The sequence below is a fragment of the Oncorhynchus keta genome, chromosome 3 (genome assembly GCF_023373465.1).
Source record: "Oncorhynchus keta strain PuntledgeMale-10-30-2019 chromosome 3, Oket_V2, whole genome shotgun sequence".
Classification (NCBI taxonomy): domain Eukaryota; kingdom Metazoa; phylum Chordata; class Actinopteri; order Salmoniformes; family Salmonidae; genus Oncorhynchus; species Oncorhynchus keta.
The window spans coordinates 29,051,875-29,057,438 of NC_068423.1; the positions used below are offsets into that span (position 1 = coordinate 29,051,875).

The 5,564-nt window shown below is 48.7% G+C and overlaps 1 long non-coding RNA gene across 2 annotated transcripts; it reads right to left on the reverse strand.

Annotated features, from left to right (window-relative positions):
• Nucleotides 1-477: 477 nt before the first annotated feature.
• Nucleotides 478-1,084, reverse strand: LOC127915555 (uncharacterized). 2 transcript variants are annotated; one of them, XR_008091325.1, is made up of 3 exons: nucleotides 825-1,084; nucleotides 678-775; nucleotides 478-518 (listed from the first exon to the last, which is right to left on the reverse strand). It is a non-coding gene; the product is annotated as an uncharacterized LOC127915555 (long non-coding RNA). The 2 variants fall into 2 exon arrangements; XR_008091324.1 differs by having other exon boundaries at nucleotides 518-569.
• Between the last annotated feature and the right edge of the window lie 4,480 nt (nucleotides 1,085-5,564).

A 5,564-nucleotide genomic window follows, 5' to 3' on the forward strand; every position in this document is an offset into this window, starting at 1 on the left:
AATGCTGCTATGCTCTCCTCTCCTCCCCTTCTCTTCCACCCTTCCTCTACTCTTCCTCTAATCTCCTTCTCTCCTCCACGGGCCTGAGAAAACTCCACACAATGCTGCTATGCTCTCCTCTCATCTCCTTCTCTCTTCCACGGGCCTGAGAAAACTCCACACAATGCTGCTATGCTCTCCTCTCCTCCCCTTCTCTTCCACCCTTCCTCTCCTACCTCTACTCTTCCTCTCATCTCCTTCTCTCTTCCACCCTTCCTCTACTCTTCCTCTAATCTCCTTCTCTCCTCCACCCTTCCTCTCCTCCACCCTTCCTCACCTACCTTTACTCTTCCTCTCATCTCCTTCTCTCCTCCACCCTTCCTCTCCTACCTCTACTCTTCCTCTCATCTCCTTCTCTCTTCCACCCTTCCTCTCCTCCTCCTCTCTCTTCCTCTCATCTCATTCTCTCCTCCACCCTTCCTCTCCCTACCTCTACTCTTCCTCTCATCTCCTTCTCTCTTCCACCCTTCCTCTCCTACCTCTATACTCTTCCTCTCATCTCCTTCTCTCTTCCACCCTTCCTCTCCTACCTCTACTCTTCCTCTCATCTCCTTCTCTCTCCACACAATCCACCCTTCCTCTCCTACCTCTACTCTTCCTCTCATCTCCTTCTCTCCTCCACCCCTTCCTCTCTCTACCTCTACTCTTCCTCTCATCTCCTTCTCTCTTCCACCCTTCCTCTCCTACCTCTACTCTTCCTCTCATCTCCTTCTCTCTTCCACCCTTCCTCTCCTTCCTCTACTCTTCCTCTCATCTCCTTCTCTCTTCCACCCTTCCTCTCCTACCTCTACTCTTCCTCTCATCTCCTTCTCTCCTCCACCCTTCCTCTCCTACCTCTACTCTTCCTCTCATCTCCTTCTCTCTTCCACCCTTCCTCTCCTTCCTCTACTCTTCCTCTCATCTCCTTCTCTCCTCCACCCTTCCTCTCCTACCTCTACTCTTCCTCTCATCTCCTTCTCTCTTCCACCCTTCCTCTCCTACCTCTACTCTTCCACTCATCTCCTTCTCTCCTCCACCCTTCCTCTCCTCCACCCTTCCTCTCCTACCTCTACTCTTCCACCCTTCCTCTCCTCTCCCCTTCCTTCTCCTTCCTCACCCGTCCTCCACCCTCTCCTCTCCTCTCCTCTCCTCTCCTCTCCTCTCCTCTCCTCTCCTCTCCTCTCCTCCTCTACTATATCCTCTCCTCTCTTCTCCTCTCTTCTCCTCTCCTCTCCTCTCCTCTCCTCTCCTCTCCTCTCCTCCTCTCTTCTCTTCTCCTCTCTTCTCCTCTCCTCTCCTCCTCCCCGCTCTCCTATATTTATAGTGCCTATAAGACGATGTCAACACGCTGCTGTGTTTAGACAGGTCAGGTTTAGACAGGCCTGGAGGGGTAGAATCACATTGATTTACTGAGTCATGTCTTCCTCTATTGGCAGGAGTCCCTCTGTCCCTCTGCTCAACATGTGGTAGAGTAGATGGTAGAGTAGATGGTAGAGTAGATGGTAGAGTAGACGGTAGAGTAGACGGTAGAGTAGACGGTAGAGTAGACGGTAGAGTAGAGATGGTAGAGTAGATGGTAGACGGTAGAGTAGATGGTAGAGTAGATGAGTAGATGGTAGAGACGTAGATGATGGTAGAGTAGACGGTAGAGTAGACGGTAGATGGTAGACGGTAGAGTAGATGGTAGAGTAGACGGTAGAGTAGATGGTAGAGTAGATGGTAGAGTAGACGGTAGAGTAGACGGTAGAGTAGACGGAGTAGAGGTAGACGGTAGAGTAGACGGTAGAGTAGACGGTAGAGTAGACGGTAGAGTAGATGGTAGATGGTAGAGTAGACGGTAGAGTAGATGGTAGAGGTAGAGTAGACGGTAGAGTAGATGGTAGAGGTAGAGACGGTAGAGTAGACGGTAGAGTAGACGGTAGAGTAGATGGTAGAGTAGATGGTAGAGTAGACGGTAGAGTAGACGGTAGAGTAGATGGTAGAGTAGATGGTAGAGTAGATGGTAGAGTAGAGTAGATGGTAGAGTAGATGGTAGAGTAGACGGTAGAGTAGATGGTAGAGTAGACGGTAGAGTAGACGGTAGAGTAGACGGTAGAGTAGATGGTAGAGTAGATGGTAGAGTAGACGGTAGAGTAGACGGTAGAGTAGATGGTAGAGTAGATGGTAGAGTAGATGGTAGAGTAGACGGTAGAGTAGACGGTAGAGTAGACGGTAGAGTAGACGGTAGAGTAGATGGTAGAGTAGACGGTAGAGTAGACGGTAGAGTAGATGGTAGAGTAGACGGTAGAGTAGACGGTAGGTAGAGTAGACGGTAGATGATGTAGAGTAGACGGTAGAGTAGATGGTAGAGTAGATAGAGTAGACGGTAGAGTAGATGGTAGAGTAGATGGTAGAGTAGACGGTAGAGTAGACGGTAGAGTAGACGGTAGAGTAGACGAGTAGAGTAGACGGTAGAGTAGATGGTAGAGTAGACGGTAGAGTAGACGGTAGAGTAGAGTAGACGGTAGAGTAGATGGTAGAGAGACGGTAGAGTAGATGGTAGAGTAGATGGTAGAGTAGATGGTAGAGTAGACGGTAGAGTAGACGGTAGAGTAGACGGTAGAGTAGATGGTAGAGTAGATGGTAGAGTAGACGGTAGAGTAGATGGTAGAGGTAGAGTAGACGGTAGAGTAGATGGTAGAGTAGATGGTAGAGTAGACGGTAGAGTAGACGGTAGAGTAGATGGTAGAGTAGATGGTAGAGTAGACGGTAGAGTAGACGGTAGAGTAGACGGTAGAGTAGATGGTAGAGTAGACGGTAGAGTAGATGGTAGAGTAGACGGTAGAGTAGACGGTAGAGTAGACGGTAGAGTAGATGGTAGAGTAGACGGTAGAGTAGATGGTAGAGTAGATGGTAGAGTAGACGGTAGAGTAGACGGTAGAGTAGATGGTAGAGTAGATGGTAGAGTAGACGGTAGAGTAGACGGTAGAGTAGATGGTAGAGTAGACGGTAGAGTAGATGGTAGAGTAGATGGTAGAGTAGACGGTAGAGTAGATGGTAGAGTAGATGGTAGAGTAGACGGTAGAGTAGATGGTAGAGTAGACGGTAGAGTAGACGGTAGAGTAGATGGTAGAGTAGATGGTAGAGTAGACGGTAGAGTAGATGGTACTACCTCTAGCTATTGGATTCCAAAGACACATAACCTAGAAAGACCAAACATGGTAGCTTAGGTTAAGGTCAAGATGTTACAATGGTAATAACAAAAAAACTATTAAATCAGGATAGGTAACAAGCAGAGTAGCAGCAGGGTGTGTGAACAGTGTGAAAAGTGTGTATATGTTTGAGTGGGTGTGAGTGTGAATGAATGAATTACATTTTTATTTGTGTCAAATCACCAATTGGCAACCCATCCCATATGGGATTAATTGACACAAACAAACATTACACAAATCCACGATGGTCATTTTAATGATCATTCTTCCTCCAGTGTGTGTGTGTGTGTGTGAGTCCAGTGAGTGTGTGTGTGTGTGTGTGTGAGTCCAGTGAGTGCACATAGTGCCTGTGCAAAAGAGTCAGTGCAACAAAATAAGAAAGAATTAGAATAAAATAAGGGTGTGAATGTCCTGGTAGCCATTTTATTAAACGATCAGCAGTCTCATGGCTCGGAGGTAGAAGTTGTTCAGGAGCCTTTTAATTCTGCTTGTCGAGCGGCAGCAGAGAGAACAGTCCATGACTGGGCCTTCCTCTGACACCGCCTGGTATAGAGGTCCTGGATGGCGTGAAGCTTGGCCCCAGTGATGTACTGGGCCTTCCTCTGACACCACCTGGTATAGAGGTCCTGGATGGTGTGAAGCTTTGCCCCAGTGATGTACTGGGCCATACGCACTACGCTCTGTAGTGCTTTGCGGTCGGATGCCAAATAGCTGTCATACCAGGCGGTGATGCATCCAGTCAAGATGCTCTTAATGGCGCAGCTATATAACTTTTTAAGGATCTGATGGCACCAACTGTTTATCGTTCCCTCTTCGTGACTGTGTTTGGACCATGATAGATCCTTGGTGATGTGGACACTGAGGAACTTGAAGCTCTCGACTCGCTCCACTGCAGCCCCGTCGATGTGAATGGGGTCGTGTTGGGCCCTCTGTTTCCCGTAGTCTATGATCAGCTCCTTAGTCTTGGTTACGTTGAGGGATAGGTTGTTGTAACCACACCGTCAAGTCTCTGACCTCCCTCCCTATAGGCTGCTTCATTGTCGTCGGTGATCAGTCCTACCATTGTCGTGGCCACACAGTCTTGGGTGAACAGGGAGCAAAGGAGGAGACTAAGCACACACACCTGGAGGGGCCCCAGAGTTAAGGATCAGCGTGGCAGATGTGCTGTTGTCTACTCTTACCACCTGGGGGCGGCCCGTCAGGAAGTCCAGGATCCAGTTGCAGAGGGAGGTGTTTAGTCCCAGGGTCCTTAGCTTAGTGATGAGCTTGGAGGACACTATGGTGTTGAACGCTGAGCTGCAATCAAAGATGAGCATTCACTTTCCCACTTGTCCAGGTGGGAAAGGGCCATGTGGAGTTCAATAGAGATTTTGTCATCTGTGGATCTGTTGGGGAGGTGTGCGAATTGGAGTGGGTGCGGGGTGTCTGGGATGTGCTACAGATGTGAGTGCTACAGGGCGTTAGTCATTTAGGCAGGTTACGTTGGCACTCTTGAGCACAGGAACTATAGGTGGTCTGCTTGAAACATGTAGGTATTACAGACTGATTCAGGGAGAAATTGGAAATGTCAGTGAAGACACTTGCCAGCAGGTCAGCGCTCTGAGTACACGTCCTGGTAATCTGCCTGGGCTTGCAGCCTTGAGAATATTAACCTGTTTAAAGGTCTAACAGCAGCTACGGAGAGCGTGATCACACAGTCATCTGGAACAGCTGGTGCTCTCATGCATGGTTCAGTGTTGCTTGCCTCGAAGTGAGCATAGAAGGCCTTTATTCACTTTTGTAGTTCGCAGCTGCGTTTACCTTTGTAATCTGTGATAGTTTACAAGCCCTACCACATCCGACGAGCGTCAGAGCTGAGAGTGTAGTAGGATTTAATCTTAGTCCTGTATTGACGCTTTGCCTGTTTGATGGTTCGTCGGAGGGCATAACAGGATTTCTTATAAGCTTCCAGATTAGTGTCCCGCTGCTTGCACTTACTAATGAAGCCGGTGATGTGGTAAACTCCTGAATGCCATTGGATGAATCCTGGAACACGTTCCAGTCTGTGCTAGCGAAACAGTCCTGTAGCTTAGCATCCGCTTCATTGGACAAATTCTGCATTGAGCTCATCACGGACACTTCCTGTTTGGATTTTTGCTCTACATAAATGCACACACACACACACACACACACACACACACACACACACACACACACACACACACACACACACAGGACGCGCACGCACGCACACGCACGCACACGCACGCACACTGTGCTGAACAATGGCAGGATGACATGGGCCCTGACAGGCCAATAACAGCGACAGGAGAAGTACTGCTTCAACAGAAAAACAATCAACTGTCTCTCACTCCT